The sequence below is a fragment of the Jaculus jaculus genome, chromosome 5, assembly GCF_020740685.1.
Source record: "Jaculus jaculus isolate mJacJac1 chromosome 5, mJacJac1.mat.Y.cur, whole genome shotgun sequence".
In the NCBI taxonomy this organism is placed as follows: Eukaryota; Metazoa; Chordata; class Mammalia; order Rodentia; family Dipodidae; genus Jaculus; species Jaculus jaculus.
In genome coordinates, this window is record NC_059106.1 from 153,224,524 (window position 1) to 153,242,620 (window position 18,097).

General features: G+C 46.6%; 1 pseudogene; it reads right to left on the reverse strand.

Moving 5' to 3' along the window:
- Nucleotides 1-16,648: 16,648 nt before the first annotated feature.
- On the reverse strand, nt 16,649-17,604 carry LOC101595128 (annotated as a pseudogene).
- Between the last annotated feature and the right edge of the window lie 493 nt (nt 17,605-18,097).

Here is an 18,097-nt window from a genome sequence, read left to right on the forward strand (position 1 = left end):
TCATTTCTTGGGATGAATGTTAAGTCCATCAATCATAAACCATGGACATGTCTTATCAACAAAAATAAAAAACTGTATAAGATCCTTTTTCTATACCCGTATTCCTCGCTCTCTGAGAGAGGCTTTTAAATCCTTTATGAAAGAAGCCTCTTTAGACAATGAATGGCCCATCTTGATGGGACGGAATGAAGAGGGAAAACTTACCAGGTCTTGCCGTCTTCTTGGGCGGAGAAGTGGTGACCACTTAACAAATCCTCCGGAGGTCGCTGAACTGGGGGTCTCCGTCTGGTAGGAGTCCGTGCCTCGAGCCGCCACGTTGGGCGCCACTTGTCCCGACCCGCGGGACCTCGTTATTCGTGGGGGCGAGGAGGACCCCAACCTGAAATAAGATGGGCGAGAGAGAGGAAGGGACTCAAGCAAATGTACACTTGTCAAGAGTCCAATTTTATTGAGCCACAGTGGCCTTTTTAAGGGTTAGGGTTAGGGTCTTGGGTGAGGGGGGGCTGGAGGAGGCAGGTGGTGGAAAGTTACAGAATCTTCTTGGCCTTTGGCCTAGGACAGTTTGCAGTTATTCTAAGAATTCCCGGTATAGTTCTCACGTCTCTGCAGTCGCCAGGCAGGATGTTAATTAGTTAGGTGTGGCGGGGTGAGGGGATGGAATCAGTTAGGTATGGCAGGGTGGGGGGATGAGGAAAGGTTGGAAGTTGCTCAGGGCAGAAGTTATCTCAGGGCAGAGGTTATTTCAGGGCAAAGATCTGTTCAGGGCTCATCTCCTCGTCTCCAACAGAAGGTGACACCAGGGCACAGGGTCTCACATGTGCACAAGGTGGTGCACGCATCTGGAGTTCAGCTGCAGTAGCTGGAGGCCCTGGTGTGCCAATACCCTCTCTGTCTCCTCTTGCTCTCTCTCTCTCTCTCTCTCTTTCTCTCTCTCATAAAGGCATTTGCCACCATGCCCAGAAAAAAAAAAAGGTTAAAATGCTGACAATATAGGGATGTTGGCACAGAAGAAGTTCTGAGTTACCCATTACCCTATGAGGCTTTTGGGAAGTTCTACCCAACTTCTTCCTCTGCAGTGGTTGGTAGGCTGCTGGTTCTTGTAGATACCATGCCAGGAGGCTATTGGTTACAACACTGCTTGGGAGCCAGGGACTTAGGGAGGTGGACATAAATTAGGTCAGGTTAAATTGCTGGGACAAAGCACCCAACCAAAAGCAGCTGATGGAGGAAAGTTTTTATTCTGGCTTACAGTCTTGAGGGGAGGTTTCATGATGGCAGGGGAAAAGATGGCATAAACAGAGGCTAGACCTCGTGAGCCAAACTGTGGCAAGGGGAAGATGCCCCTAATACCCCTAAGCCTGCCCCCAGAAACATTCCTCCTCCAGCAGGGCTCCACCTACCAAACTGCCACCAGCTGGGGACCAAGCATTCAGAATACATAAATTTATGGGGGACATCTGATTCCAACAACCACCAATACCATAGAGCTTATTTATTTATTTATTTATTTGAGCGAGAAGCAGATGTATACATAGAAAGAATGGCTGTGTCAAGTCCTCCAGTCACTGCAAATGAATTCCAGATGCATGCACTGCCTTGTACAACTGGCTTACATGGGTCCTGGGGAATCAAACCTAGATCCTTCAGCTTTGCAGGCATGTGCCTTACCCACTAAGCCATCTCTACAGCCCTCATTTTGTTTTAAAGCCAATATTCATTCAGTCATTGTTCATGACTAAACATACCTTAGAATTTTGCAATACTTTAAAATTTCTAGAACTTAGAGAAAAGTTGATTTTGATTATTTTTGTCGCTGACCTCATTGCTTTTATGGAAAAGTAGATCTTTTGGAGAGCCTTACTCTGCCATTCAAAGAATACATGTACCTTTACCTTTTAGAATGTTGAAAGATTATTTATTTATTTGTGAGAAGAGAGAGAAACAGAGAGAAAAAGAGAGAGTGACAGAGACAGAGAATATAAATATAGGAATGATGCCAGGGCCTCTTGCCTCTGCAAGCACACTCCATATGTGTATGCCACTGTGTACATCTGGCTTTACATGGGTACCTGGGAATCAAACCTAGGCCAACAGGATTAGCCTTTAATAGCTGAGCCATTTCACAAGCCAATAAAATGGTAAGGTCATAGGGCTGGGATATGGTTCAGTTACTATAGTGCTTATGTAGCATGCACAAAGTCCTGAGTTCCATCTCCAGCTCTGCGTAAATTGGGCCTGGTGGTGCATGCCTGTAACCCCAGCATTTTGGAAGTGGAGACAGGAGGTCCGAAGTTCAAAGTCATCGTTGACTACATAGTGAATTTGCAGCCAGCCTGGGCTACCTATCTAAAACAACAAACAGGTAAAGCCCAAGGTCATGATGCAAATAGCATAAAACATATTAGATGAATACTTAAGACATTAGCATGGAGAGCTTATAAATTTTATAATGCAGAGATTTATTTATAAATCAAAAGATAATTAAAAGATTGCATACATAGCCAATTGAGAATGCTGATATAATCTTGCAAACAGATGCATATTTGGTAGTGCCTAAAGCCCAGTCAATTGTATTTTTTAAAATTTGGTTTCACTCTAGTGACCTGGAACTCACTCATAGCTCCAGGCAGCCCTTGAACTCATTGATCCTTCTGTTTCAGACTTTGGAGTGCTGGGATGAGCTGTATTTTTTTTGAAGGTACAAAGAAAAGGGTATTTTGAGTCCAAGGCTCAGAGGCATAACACTTGGCTGGTGAGACCCCTAGGTTGCACCATGTGGTAAATGAGAGGATGGAACCACATGGGAAAGACAGAGGCCACCAGAAGCCAGAGTTCAGGGAGGGGCCAGTTCTGATTTAAAATTTTTTTTTGAAAAAATATATATTTAGCTGAGTGTGGTGGCGCATGCCTTTAATCCCAGCACTCCAGAAGCTGAGGTATGAAGATTGCTGTGAGCTTGAGGCGAGCCTGAGACGACATAGTGAATTTCAGGTCAGCCTGGGATAGAGTGAGACTCTATCTCGAAAAATATTATATGTATGTATATATATATACACATTATATATATGTGCATGTGTGTGTGTGTGTATGTGTGTGTTTATTTGCCTATGCACATGCGTGTGAATGCTGGGGACTTTTACCATTGCAAGTGAATATCGGATGCTTGCACCCCTTTTTACACTAGGCTTAAGTGGGTGGCTTGGGAATTGAATCCTGGGCCAACAAGCTTAGCAACCATGTGCTTTCCAACACTTTCCAGATCTACTTTTAATTTAAAAAGAGAAATAACTTGTGCATGTGCAGGCACGATGTTCATCTCTTCTGAGGACAGTGCCTCCAAAGGCCTAAATACCTTTCTTGGACCTTGCCTCTTAAAGGTCCCTCCACCTCCCATATCACCATAGTGGGGAGCAAGCTCCCCATCACATGGACCTTGGGTGCAAGGTAGATACTGACACGATATATAAACCACAGCACCCTGGGATCTGGTTTGACAGGGGTGAGTAGGGCATTGCTCCCCACACAGTGCCATGTCCTAAGGCTCAGAACTGTGAGTGTCACCTCACATGGAAAAAGTGATGGTGCAGGTGGTTTGAAGTTAAGCCCCTGAGGCCCAGGCCATCCTAGTTCTTCTGGGGCCCATTGTCTCCACAGGGCCCTTTTTGGAGGCAGGAGAGTCAGAGAAGACTGGGAGACACTGTGCTGCGGGCTCTGAAGGTGGAAGATGGGTCATGGGTGGGGGTGTGGGGCCTCTGGAGTATCTCGGAGGGAGCAGCCATACCCCAGCTGAACTATAGCCCAGTGAGGCAGATGTCTGAGTTTGGCCCTTGCAACTGTGAGAGGGTGAATCTGGACTGTTTTAAACCAAGTTTAGGGTGATTTGCCTCAGAGGCAGTAGGAAACTGGAGGGGAGGAGGCACAGTGCTGAGGGCCCACACTCCAGGGCCATGACTGATATAAGGAGCCAGCCCCGCGGTGGGGAGGTTCCTCACCCACAGCTCAGAGAGCCCCGAGGCTAGGCCTCTTCCCCAGGTACCTGGCTCAGGTCTCTCTAGTCTGTCCTCATGAGGCCTGCAGTGGCTGGTTCTCTGGCCAAGTCAGACATGAGGCTTCAAGGCTCCAGAGGTGATGTTAAAAGACACCATGGGGCCAGGGAGACGGCTCAGATGTTAAGGCACTTGCCTGCAAAGCCAAAGGACCCAGGTTCGATTCCCCAGGACCCAGGTAAACCAGATGCAAAAGCTAACACATGGGTCTGGAATTCCTTTGCAGTGGCTGGAGGCCCTGGCATGCCAATTCTCTAAATGAATGAATGAATGAATGAATGAATAAATAAATAAATAAATACAGGGCTGGAGAGATGGCTTAGCGGTTAAGGCGTTTGCCTTCAAAGGCCAAAGGATCCCCGTTCCATTCTCCAGGACCCAAGTAAGCCAGATGCACAAGGGGGCGCATCATCTGGAGTTCCTTTGCATTGGCTGGAAGCTCTGGCGCACCCATTCTCTCTTTCTCTCTCCCTCTTTCTCTCAAATAAATAAATAAATAAAATATGTTTTTTAAAAAAGTAAATAAAAACAAAAATATTTAAAAGTCAACATGTTTTCAGTAAGTCTTCTCCCAGACTCCCACTGGCAGGTGCTGGCAGCTGTTATGGGCAAGGACTGGGCCCCTAATCTACTGTATTTTAAGAGGATCAGTTCACTTTCATTTCTTCAGATTAGTCATTATCATTGGTACCAGTTCTACCAACTCGCAAAGCTGTAAATCAGCTGAAAGGCCATAAAAACCAGAGACACCACAGAAGGCTACATGACAGGAAACGCAGTCTCCTCTTCTGCCCATATCAAAGTCTCCTAAGTTTTCTTGATAAGGGAGTGGAGAGGACAGCGAGGCAGGGTCTGCAGGAAACCGCGGGAGGAGGGCAGGGCGCGGCGCGCAATCACGCGCACTGCTCATGCTGGGGGAGCCCTAGATCACCTTCCTCTTGGGTCATAATTGTTCTCTGTGCTCCGCTGTCCTCGTGCACAGGGTCCGTGACCACCGCGGTTCCTTCCATTCTCACTCGGCTCCTCAGATGGTGGCCCTTGGACCAGCCGCCTCAGCATCCCCAAGAGCACATTGGAAAGTCCAGCAGGGTGGAGCCCAGGGATCCGTGGGGAGCAAGCTCTTTAGGCGACAACTTTGCAGTGCCATCGCAAACAGCTTGCTGTGAGGTGGAACACGGGTACCACTGGGACTCATTGAGGACAGATTTGAGACTTTCTTCAGAAGTCTGATGTCATAACGTCTATACAATGAAAAGGGAAAGTCTGTTTGTAGTTCTTGCATATATATAACATATATATGTGTGTGATATATTATATATATATATGCACTATATATACATACATTATATATGTGCTGAATAAGTATTTAGATGTTCCTTCCTTTGAATACACACACACACACACACACACACACACACACACACACACACACACACGGCCATCTTCAATGGAAGAAACCTCCGTGTAGTCTTTTTTTCAACATAAGCAATTCAAAGACAGAGCAGAGAAGTGATGTTGTCGTTTTGAGTTTCATATCTCCACACGGGACATATTTGGTCTTTCTCATCACCTACCAAGGCAAAGATTACAAGGTTGTACAGAGCAGGACTGGAAATCTTTATTCGCCGCTACCAACGTACAGGCCACAGCTCTGCTGCAGCATTTGAAGTGCCGTGCGACGGGGGTGAGGGGCACGTGTGCCATAGCACACGTATGGAGGCCCAGCTACCAGTTCTCGCCTTCCGCCTGGGGTGAGGCAGGCTCTCTCGTCGTTGTTTATGGCTGTGTTCACAGTGGGCCTGTGAACTCCCAGAAGATTCTCCTGTCTCTTCTCTTTTCTTTTCTTTTCTTTTCTTTTCTTTTCTTTTCTTTTCTTTTCTTTTCTTTTCTTTTCTTTTCTTTTCTTTTCTTTTCTTTTCTTTCCTTTCCTTTCCTTTCCTTTCCTTTCCTCCTCCCTCCCTCCCTCCTTCCTTCCTTCCTTCCTTCCTTCCTTCCTTCCTTATTTTCTTTCTTTCTTTCTTTCTTTCTTTCTTTCTTTCTTTCTTTCTTTCTTTCTTTCTTTCTTTCTTTTTCTTTCTTTCTTTCTTTTTTGCTGTAGACATGTTGGACACCCACCACAGCAACTGGCTCTTATGTGGTTTCTGGAGATTTGAACTCAGGCACTTGTGCTTGTGCAGCGAATGCTGCGCTCACTGAGCCATCTCCCCAGCCCTGAAGTGGTAGTCATTTTATTTTAACATTCGAGTTCTGGAATATGTCTTGAGAACATTGTCAGCGTGATTTTATTTCCAGTGTTTTCTGTGGAAGATGTTCTCTCCTTGATCACATTAGAATGATGGCATGAAGATCTTCATTTCTGCTTTGATGCCCTGGTCAGCTTTGAAAACTCTTGCTGGTAACTCACCTCACCCTTAAGAGTAGAACACTGGGGCTGGAGAGATGGCTTAGCCGTTAAGCGCTTGCCTGTGAAGCCTAAGGACCCCGGTTCGAGGCTCTATTTCCCAGGATCCACGTTAGCCAGATGCATAAGGGGGCACACGTGTCTGGAGTTCGTTTGCAGTGGCTGGAGGCCCTGGCGCGCCCATTCCCTCTCTCTCTTTCCCCCTCCCTCCTTCTCTCTCTATCGCTCTCAAATAAATAAAATTAAAAAAAAAAAAAGAGTAGAACACTGGTCATACCAATTAAAGCAGTGCCTACGAGTTAAGAACAGAACTAGTCATCAAAAGTCCACTCTTGGGCTGGAGAGAAGGCTTAGCAGATAAGGCTCTTGCTTGCAAAGCCAAAGGACCCAGGTTTGATTCCCCACAACACATGTAAAGCCAGATGCACCCAATCTCTCTCTCTGTTTCTTTCTCTCTCTGTCGGTCTCAAATAAATATATAAATAAAAATAAACAAAAAAAATTTTCAGTTCCTTAAATTGCTGACCACTAATTAGTTATCCAATGTCAGATTCCCTAATCCTTTCTTCAATTGTAGAAAGAGGCTAGAGGTATACTAACCATTTCTTTTTAGAAGAAAGGGTTCAGGGAGGGGGGCATGTGAGAGAATGGGACAAAGGAAGGTTGTGGAGGATAATTACGATCGGAATACATAGAGATTGTCAATAAAAAGTTTAAAACAACAAAAATAATTCCCATTTATTTTTTAGATTAATTTATTTAAACAATTGTACTGACAACCTCTGTGCATACACACAATATAGCATGATGGTAGTCCACCCTCCTTTTCTCTCCCTTTTCCTACCCCTCCACTGAATCCCTTCTTCCTTCCTACTAGTCTCCGCTTTGTTTGATGTCATCATTTTCCCCTCCTGATTATGCATGGCTCTTATATTCTTTCTGCCATCTCTTCCCCAGTAGTCCCTGAGCCTTGGAGGGTGTGATGGAGATGCTTCACTGCTGTGCACTCTACTGTCGCTGCTTCTCAACAATTTCTCCCCATTTAATCATAGTTTCCAAGAGTTAAAATTGTACATTCTGAAAACATGAAAAGAAACATTTTCTTTTTTTCGGTGTGTATAGGTAGTAGTAGTAGTAGTAGGTGGTGGTGGTGGTGGTGGTGGTGGTGGTGTGTGTGTTGTATGCATGTGTTTGTCCTATGTGTATGTGTTCAGAGGCCCCAGGAAGATGTCAGGTATCCCCTTCTGCCTTGTTTCCCTGAGTCAATCTCTTACTGACCTTGTAGCTTCCTGTTTGTTGTTGTTGTTTGTTTTGTTTTGTTTTTGTTAGAATGGCTGACAAAGGAGCTCTGGGGATCCTCCCGTCTCTGACCCCTCAGTGCTGAGGGTACAGGCATATGTGGACATGCCTGGATGTTTATGTGGTTTTTGGGGATTGAATTCAGGGCCGCGTGCTGGTGAAACAAGTGACAAGTGCTTTTACCTGCTGAGCCATCTCCCCAGCTGCCAAGAGCATTGTCTTTTGTGTGTGTGTGTGTGTGTGTGTGTGTGTGTGTGTGTATGTGTGTGTGTGTGTGCATGTATGTGGCATGCATGTGTGAGCCACAGAACATCATGCCTCAGGAGCTTCCCACCGTTTTTTGAGACAGGGTCTGTCGTGACCTGGACCTTGATAAGTGGGCTCAACTGGGTCGCCAGTGAGCCACAGGGATCTGCCCATCTCTACCTTCTCGGCCCTTGGGTTATAAGCATTTGTAACCATGCCCAGCTTTTGAAAACAGTGCTCTTTTTAGTAATCATTTAACTTCAGAAGTCTTTCAAAACCATATAGCTGTAAGCCACAATAAACATCCAAAAGCCCAAAGGTAGAATTTTCTAGCAAACCTGCTTCCTTACTGGCTTCTCTACTCCGGAATGGGGATAAAGTGTGGCTCTGTGTTAGTGGCCACAATACTCGTAAAGGGTCTTTGCCGGTTCAGTCTTCTCATGATCCATTGAAACGTTTTAAAATAATAATAACAATCTGTACTTTATTTTCTGTCTTCTTGTGCCTTTTTTATTTTTCGTGATTCAGGGTCTCACTCTAGCCCAGGTGAGCCTAGAACTCACTCTGTATCTGAGGCTGGCTTTGATTTTACAGTGATCTTCCTACCTCAGCCTCCTAAATGTTGGGATTATAGGCAGGAGCCACCATGCCCAGCTGACAATTCAATAGTTTAAATACAGATTGTTTTCCATTGTAGGAAGATAAAGTTATTTTATTTTTTGCATGTGTAGTTTGTGTGGTGGTGGTAATGATGGTGTGTGTGTTACGCGTATGTGGTTGTTTGATTCAGTTGTCCCCCACAAACTTACTTGCTTTGAATGCCAGGGTCTGACACACTCTCCTGCTGCTGTTGTCCACCTAATGTTGGCCAGGATGTTTTTCCACCCTCTGCTCATGCTATGGTTCCCCATAGAGCTTCCCCTCAAGTCTGTAAGCCAAAATAAGCCCTTTCCTCCCACAAGCTGCTCTTGGTTAGGTGTTTTCTGCCACAGTGCGAAGCTAACAGCAACAGCATGTGTATGCACAGTTGCACATGAGTGTGTAATAGGTGTGGAGGTGGCGATGGTGGTGGTGATGGTGGGCGTGTGTGGTATGCATGTGTATGTACAAAATCATATGTGGTGGCCAGAGAGGAGCATAAGACGTCCTTCTGTCACTCATCTATACATGTCCTTGAGAAGTTACTCTCTGAACTTGGAACTGTGATTTTCTGAAGCGCCAGCAATCCTCGGTTCTTTGGTCTCCACAGGGCTGAGGTTACAGACGTGTGTGACCATGCACAACAGGGTTGCTGGGAACCAAACTCACATGGTCTCAGCCCCTCATCTTGGCAGTAAGTCCTTCCACCTGCCGAGCAGGCTCCTCAGCTCCAGGAAGGTAAGATTACATAACACATCCTGACTAGTCGTTAGAACAGATTACTGAAGCGTGAACAAATCTGCACTAGATAACAAAGGTGGCTTTTGATGATCTAATCGACTATATCTTCTTTTCTAGAGAAAAATTTAAATTTGACAAAGATTTATTCAGCTTTTGTTCTTTGATCTTTGAAACTTGATGACTTTTCTTGTCCAAAGTAACAGATCACTCAGCTTTTCAGACTTCTAAGATGACACAAATACACAAAGTATTCCTGAATGTTCTTTCCTTTTCAAAATGCACAGTAACATCGACATATGTAACTAATATGGACTTAATGTCATAAAGTGGTGAATCATATAAAAGGGAAGTAAAAATGACAGTTATGGGGAAAGAATGTGATACAAAATACACCCTGTGTTGAGTAGAGAGATCATAGAAATGGCTGAAGAAAAAAGACCCACTAAATCCATGAGATCACTGGACTGGAGGTTTTAAATCCCCAGGGGTGAGGGTTTCCGGTTTGCCAGTGTTCTGAAGCACACTCAAGCTTCTAGGAAGAAGTTTTGCAACTCCATATTTTTGCTTGTCTTTAGGCCATAAAAGGCCGTTTCAGAATAAAATATCAAGGGAATCCGGCCCGACTCTAACATGAGTAATGAGAGCTAAGCATGGTAGCTCATGCCTATAACTCCTGGTCTCAAGATACAGAGGCAGGAGGATTCATACGAGTTCTAAGCCAGCCTGGCCTGGATGGTGAGTTCCAGGCCAGCTGAGGCTCAAAGACTGTATCTCAAAGAATAAAACTGAAGACCTTATCTCAAAGAATAAAACTGAAATGAACAAATAAATAAGAAATAATATTGTACTTTTTTCAAGCCTCTGATAATGTATACTTTCTTCGTTCACAATAGGTCAAATGTATAAAGATTAAAATAATTTTTAAAACTTTTTATTGTTCACTTTAATATATGATCATATAGTAATTTGATTGTGGTCACATCCCTTTATCCTTCTTTTGTCCCCTTTCCCCCCACTCCCATCCCCTGAGGACACTCCCCTTTTAAGGAAGTCCTTCCTGTTTAGTTGTCTCATTCCTTTTGTTCTTCCCCACCATCCATGTCAGCATGTTGATGGGCTCAGAACCCTGCTGGCGTTGTGCAGGTAATGGTAACTACTGTGAGGTCATGATTGCACCAGTGAGTTCATGCCTGGAGGACAGTGCCTCAAAGCATGCCCACACATCCTCTGGCTCTTACATTGTTTCTGCCCCCTCTTCTGCAATGTCCCCTGAGCCTTGGAGAGCATGAAAGAAATCTCCTTTAGTGTTGAGCTCTTGACAGCCTCTTACTGTCTACTCTGATGAATTTGAAATCTCCCCAGTGTCTACCATCATCTCCATAGGGCGGCTTCTCTAGCCAGGAGTAAAAGAAGCACTCACATTCTTTCCACAACTACCTCTGTGATGTTCTCTGAATCCTGGTAGGTGTGAGAGAGATGACTGGTCCAGTTCTAAGCCCTGGGCTTTCTCTTATTCTTGTTATTTTAATAAATCATGGGACACCTTGGTATTTGCCACCATCTGTACAAAGAAGGTTCTCTAACCAAAAGTGAGAACAGCATTAATCAGAAGGTTTAAACATACACACTGAGGAGGCTACTTGATGGGCATAACATCTCTGCTTGTCCATCGGACAGTGGAAGCTTCCCTCTGGAGCCTATGACCTTCCAAGTCACAGGTTTTCAACTCAATTCCCAATACCACGGGCAAATTCCCTTCCACTTAGTGGAGCCTCTTATCCAATCAGAAAGCAGTTAATTTCCCCCTTACTTAGGGGTCATGATGCATCATTGGGTATATCTTGTCTGGCTGGTTGATTCTGTGGCTGCCAGGATCTGCTGTTCTTGCCGATGTGTTTTTGTTTCCCGTAGCGGGCTGCATATGCTTTCTAGCGCTCTGCCAGAGATCCAGCACGGAGATGGACTTCCTGTCAGTTTCAGCTTGATGTCTCAGTGCCCTGCATCCCATCTCTGCTGTCTTCAGCAATAACGTCTTATCATCTCATTCTGGCGGGTAACTCAGTGCACTGGCAATGGCCTCCATTGTTTTGAGGGCATCGTGGGTCTCCTTGACCAGCAGCTCACCGTAGGAGGGTGACCTGGCTCCAGTACAGGATTCACCTACAAACAACCTATGGCCTCGGAGTAAAGCTTCGCTTACCCTGGCACAACAATTCACATGTTAAGAACCTACCTAGGTCCTACCTACACAGATTGGGACTAAATTCTGCAGAAAAGAATGTAACTTCTCATGGTGCTCTTGCTGTTTTTGTCTTGAGTGCTTCTAAGCTTTATACTTGAATGCTCAAGTTTAGTCTTCCTTGTCAATGAATGTCCATATCAGGTCTGCATTTCCTTCCACTTTAACAGGTGCATTGGGATGATCGAAGAAGAAGTCTGTGGCTCAGGGTTACTGATTAGATTGATTCTGTTTTATTGAAACTGTTTTATATACACTCAACATGGCAATCACTTCCAAACTAATGGTAACTTTATCTACAACTTTAATTAATTGAGGTTAGAACAGATACATATGGCCAGTGGCTATAGTATTGAACACAGCAAAACTAGGGATAACTAAATTTAGAGCAATATTTTTCTTTGTTAATGTTATTTTCCAGCTCATTAAAGACAATTCTCACTTCTGTCACAGAAATGAGAAAGCAGCTAGTGCAACTGTAAAGGAAGGGAAACCGTGGATCTGCCATCTTTCGTTTCCTCTTACTGTGATTCGTGTTTTTGAAAGACTTTACTGAGCGTGTGGATGGATTTGGTGATACATAAAAGTATGGCATATTTACCTTCTTCTAGGTGATGTTTAGACCCCGAGCCACAGTTGAGAGACCCATGCTGCAGATGGGAGCCCACAGCCTATCTGCCCTCAGGCTGCCTGCTGACCCTGCTCTGTGGCGACTGAAGAAGCCCCAGGGTTCTCTTTCTTTATTGTAAATGGAATACTAATGACACTTCTTTTTGTGTGTGTGATTGTTTTAATGAGAGAGAGAGAGAATTGGCATACAAAGGCCTCCAGCCACTGCAATCGAACTCCAGATGCATGAACCACCTTATGCATCTGGCTTACATGGGTCCTGGCGAATTGACCTGCGGTCCTTTGGCTTTGCAGGCAAATGCCTTAATCGCTAAGCCATCTCTCCAGCTCATAACCGTTTTTCTTTTTTTTGGATGGGTGGAACTTGTCTGGAGGCGAAGTAGAAAACCACTTTATCCCATTAGGCTACATCTTAGCTCTTCCTTTCCTGATTTTGGCTTATATCTCCCTAGAAGATTCTATTTTCAGATAGTGAAAGGATATGCTGGTCAGTATTTATGATGGGATACATGACTTAATCAATTTGAAGAAAGAAACATTCACCTTGGCTCTTGGTGTCAGGGGTTTTTGTCCATAGTTGCTGAGGCCTGTTGTGTTAAGCCTGTGGTAAACTGTGTGCAAAGCTGAAGATGTTTGGGAAGCTTGCAGTTGGGAAGCAAAGCAAGAGGGGAAAGGGTTGAGGTGCCAATATGCAAAGGAACACCTCCAATGACCTAATTTCCCTCAACCAGGCTCTACCTCCCAAAGGTTCCACCAGCTCCCAGTAGCACCACAGGCTGGTGCCACAACTTGAGCATATGGGCATTTGAGGGGTATTTAAGATGTAAACCATAATAAAAATCTAGTTCCAAGTAATATAAAACTTTCAAACCCTCATCCAAGTTAAGTGTACTTTGCTTTCCCAAGGCTCAAGTCTGCCAGGCCTGAGAGCCTACAGTGGGGAGGCGAATTGTGCTCTCTCTCTCCAGCAGCTTGTCATTTGCTGGGCTTCCAGGGAAGGATTTAGGAGGGGTTTTGATTTTTGAAGTCCAGAGAGGGATTAAATGTCCACAAAGATGCAGGAGACCACAGGACTGTGGACCGCCAACTTTGGGTCCTTATATCCAAGTTATCAAAGAAGTGAAACATGGACTCAGAAGGGTAACTGATGAAGTGGAAGATTTATTGGAGGGAGAGTTAGCATCCAGAGGGAAGGCTGGCTGGGAAGCTCAAGCCAAAGGGAAACCTGGCTGGGAAGGCAGAGGCAAGACCGAGAAAATGTCCCTGACATCAAGACATGCCCGAGCATGCACCCACGGAAAGCAAAGCAGGAAACTACAAGGATACTAAGAAATCTGCCCCCTCCCAGCTAGGCTGGCAAGGTGGGGGGGGGAGACCAAGAATTCCCCCTCAAACAGGGGAAGAGCCAAGAGCTCACCAAGGGGGCCATATACCCATTTATGTGGATCAAGCACCCATTAGGATGAGCCTCGCCATCAGACTCGCGTATAAGGGAGAGAGCTGGTTGGCGGGCAGGCAGGGAGGCTCACTCAGGAAGGGTCGGCCCACAGGTGTGCTAACGTAGGAGACTCAGGAGAAAGCTAGCTTCTTTTAGGCAGTTTTAGTTAGGAACAGAAGCCCACAGAGGAAGCCAAGAAAACTGCCACCTGTCATGGTAGGAATAGAATTCGGGTCTGCTTGGACACTCATCTACAACAGCTGCAATGCCCCGGCTGCCCACAATCTAACACACTACCTGGGTAAGCTGCCTTCTCTACAAAGGTGGGCTGGCCCTGGAGCCTACCCTTCAAATCCATAGTCCTGTCTTCCCTTCACATACCTGAATGTGATGCAAGAATCCATTTTCAATTGACTGTAAAGGTTTGTCCATGCTTTTTTGCTCTCTCTTTCTCTCTGTTCTTCCTCACCCTGCTCTGTGATCTCTTCTTGGAAACCTGGTAGTCTCCCCCCAACCCCCCACCAACAGCCAGGCCTGGGAGGGGGTGAGCAAAGCATTGTTTCTTGGTCTGGGTAATTTTCTGCTTGTCTCTGCTTCATAGTAATTTCTCACTTCAATTACATGTATGACTTTCCTCTGGTCTCTGAATCTATCACATGTGTATTTCTCTTACACTCTAGAGTTTTTGTTGTTGTTGTTTTGGTTTTACGAGGAAGGGTCTCACTCTTGCTCAGGCTGACCTGGATTTCACTATGGAGTCTCACGGTGGCCTCGAACTCACAGCAATCCTCCTACCTTTCCTTCTCGAGTGCTGGGATTGAAGGCGTGCACCACCATGCCCAGCCACTGTAGAATTTTAAGGACCCAAATGGTCTTCAAATTTACAAGCATATTTTCCTCCTTTTTAAAAGCATCTTTTTTTTTTTTTTAAAGCCCATTCCAGTAAAGCTTTAGAACATTTTCCAAGTTTAAATTAACTTTTCCTTCTCTGACCTCCAATTGCCCCTTTAGGCTATAGTACATTTGGCTGCATTGACTTGAATATTTTTTTAAGTGTGCATATGGGTATGCATGTGTGTGTGTGTGTGTGTGTGTGTGTGTGCCTGATGAATGCACGTGTGTGTGCAGATACATGCCCCCTGTGCACGTGAGTGTCAAAGCCAGAGGAGGACACTGGGTGACCTCCATCACTCTTCCGGCTTATTTCTCCAGACAAGGTCTCTTACTGAACCTGAACTCACTGACTTTCAGGCAGATTGGCTGACCAGCGGGCTCAGCAGTCTTCTCCCTCCTCCCAGCGCTAGGATTTCAGACGTGTGTGGCCACGTTCAGCTTTCCGTGTGGGCGCTGGGACTGAACTCAGGTGCTCATGCTTGTGCATGTGGCTCAGCTCTTACTCCCCAAGCTATTTCCCCAGCCCCAGTGTTCTCCAATACCACATGTGTATTTCCCTTACACTCTAGATCTACTGTGTGGGTGCTTTCTTTAAACTCTGGGTCTGCTACCCGTGTCATTTCTCTAAACTTGGGGTGACCATGGGTGTAACCTTCTTTTACTACTCAGTTCTCATTGGAGTTTCTTGGTCTCTGCTTTGATCTTTTCTCCCTGCGAGTCTTCCTTAAGGAGGCACTGTTTGCTCTTTTAACTTTCCTCCACCGGGAGGGCCAGGGCAGATGCCGTGTGTGTGTGTGTGTGTGTGTGTGTGTGTGTGTGTGTGTGTGTGTGTCTCACAAGTCTTCCTAGGTGAGCTCTGAGTTTCTACCACCCATGTGCCTGTGGCTCATCTCCAGTCTTTCCCTAAAGACCTCAGTTTCTCTTGAGCAAAGCTCACAGTCCATGCTGTGTTTTCCACAGGAGTATGTGTTTCTTACCTTCCACATACTTGTGGCTCTGCTCTAGCCTTTCTCCTAGGCCCCAGTTTCCCTTAAATGAACCCCACAACTTGTGATTCCTCTCTAAATAAACTCAATAGTTCATAATTTATCCTTCTTGAGTTCATTTCTAAATCATTTTTTATTAAAAATAAGACCCAAAATTGGGGTTCACAAACTCTGGGGTCCTCTCCTGAACCTCCGAGTCCTGCCTCACTAAGCCAGGGGAAACCTGAAGGAGAAGCGGGGAGCGGCAGCTGAGGACTGGCTTGCAGCCTTCTTGGAGGAGACTGGGTCAGAGGCCGGTTCTAACCTTGCCAAGGCAGGCGACTGCCTGTCACACAAAGGCTGTCTTGCTTCTAACCGGAATCAGCGAGAGGCTTCAGTAAGTGGCAAAGTCTCAGTTGGCTGACGTTAGTTTTATGATTCCAGCTCTTCCCAGGACAGATTCCCCACATGCGGATTCTGCGCTTCTCATGGGGAGGTTTGTGGGCCCTTGCACTGCCTCGCTCTCTGGGTCTGAGCATCAAAGAACCTGCCAGGGAAAGGTGTGTCCCCCAGATGACAGCTTATGTTCCCTGCTTAGCTACTTCGTTCCACACAGCCCCTCCTGCAGCCTCTGCTCTCCCGCTTCCGTTATCCCCTTCACACGATCTTCTCCCATTCAACTGACAGGTAAACGTCCTTTATGAGTGTATTGAATTAATCCACAGGAGTGCCTCTGGCAAACTTACTGTAGAAGCTTGAGACTTTGTTTTCTTTGTTTCTTTTTTTTTTTTTAATTATTTTTATTTATTTATGATACAGAGAGAGAATGGGTGCTCCAGGGCCTCCAGCCACCACTGCAAACAAACTCCAGGTGCATGTGCCACCTTGTGCACCTGGTTTATGTGGGTCTCGGGGAATCAAACCTAGGTCCTTTGGCTTTACAGGCAAGTGCCTTAACTGCTAAGCCATCTCTCCAGCATTGTTTTCTTTAATTCACACCATGAAGACAAGTTTACAAAATAATAAATAATAATAAGAAGAAGAAGAATAATAAATCCCTTTAGATGGTTGACATCTATTGAGTCAATTTTTTTTCCCCCCCTGGGCCTTCTCACAAAGCTGTTTTATTTAATTTCACACAGGAAGCAGGGGAGCCGCAGGCCCTGAGTTTCTGGCTGCCACAGCTGGCAGTCTTGGCCCTGGGCCCGTTGTCTCCTGGTTTGGGGGGCCTGGGGAGTGGGGTCTGCCCCACGCGCGGGCCGCTGCTCCTCCTCCGGAGCGTGCACGAGGCCTCCGCGAGGTAGTCTGCGCCCGAGGCCCACACGGGTCCTAGCGAGGTGAAATCTGTGAGTTCATTTTGGGGGGGGGCTGCTGTGTCAGGACGCCTCCTCGGCGCCGGAGTCATCCTCGTCGTCCCCGAAGCAGCTGTCGGCGGCCTCCTCCTCCTCCTCCCCGTCCTCGTTGGTAGTCATCGTGGAAGAGGTCCGAGCCCTCCTCGGGCGCCGGCGCCTGGGTCTCCGCGCAGTGCTCGGCCAGCGTGGCGGGCACCTTCACAGCACCGCGCGGGGCGTCCACCTTGGTGCCCAGGACCTGCCTCCGGATGATGTCCGTGCACTCGCGGCCCTGGCCCTTGCTCTCCTTCCGCTTCCTGTGCATCGCTGAGGCGCCCACGTTGGCGGGCGAGAAGGTGTTGGGCTCGTTCGGCAGGGATATCATCACACCCAGCAGGATGGCGCTGACGTTCTGTGTGGGGGTTCCACCGCCCCGAGGGCAGCTCCCCACTCTTGAGGGTCATCAAGATGCAAGATGGAGATGCACATGTCGCCTGTCCCATAGATGTTCGGGTGCCACATCTTGGTCGGGAACCGGAAGGCTGGTGGAGAGGAAGGGTAGTCGATGGGGAACTTGAGGCGAGCCGGCGGGGTCCGAAGATGGCCACCTCCCAGTTATACGGGTCGCCCTCGTCCCCCAGCGTCACGCGGAAGCCCTCCACCGGTTCCTCTTGCAGGGACCTTTAGCTCCAGCAGCAGCGCCTTCTGCGAGCTGGGCGCGAGCGGCCGGGCCATGGCGGCGGCGGCGGAAGACCGACCCGGGGCCGGACCGGGCCGCTGGACCGCCGCAAGCTCGCGGGACGGGCCGGGCCGCGTGCGGGAGAGCCGCCGCCTTCCTCTTCTGCGCCGCCGCCGCCACCCGGGGCCCCCCGGACGCTCCACTCGCTCTGGTGTCGCCGCCCCTATTGAATCAATTTTGAAGGCATAACTAAAAAAGAGACAATAGAAAAAGCTTTATTTCATATGCCCCTGTTCAAATACACAATATAGTCCAGGTTTTTACATATTACTAAAAACCATATTTCTATTCTTTGCAAGTGAAATTATTTATTGATGACATCTGCAATTGTTTTTTAAATAGAAAGTTTTCGTGGAGACCAGCATTTCATTTTACCTAAGTTAACAAACACTTCTTCTTCCTTTCCTCTTCATTAGCCTTTAAGAGTCAAGTTTGCTTTCTGAAGTGAACAGTGCAAACCTTGACTCCCACTGGAAGGTTTCCATGAGA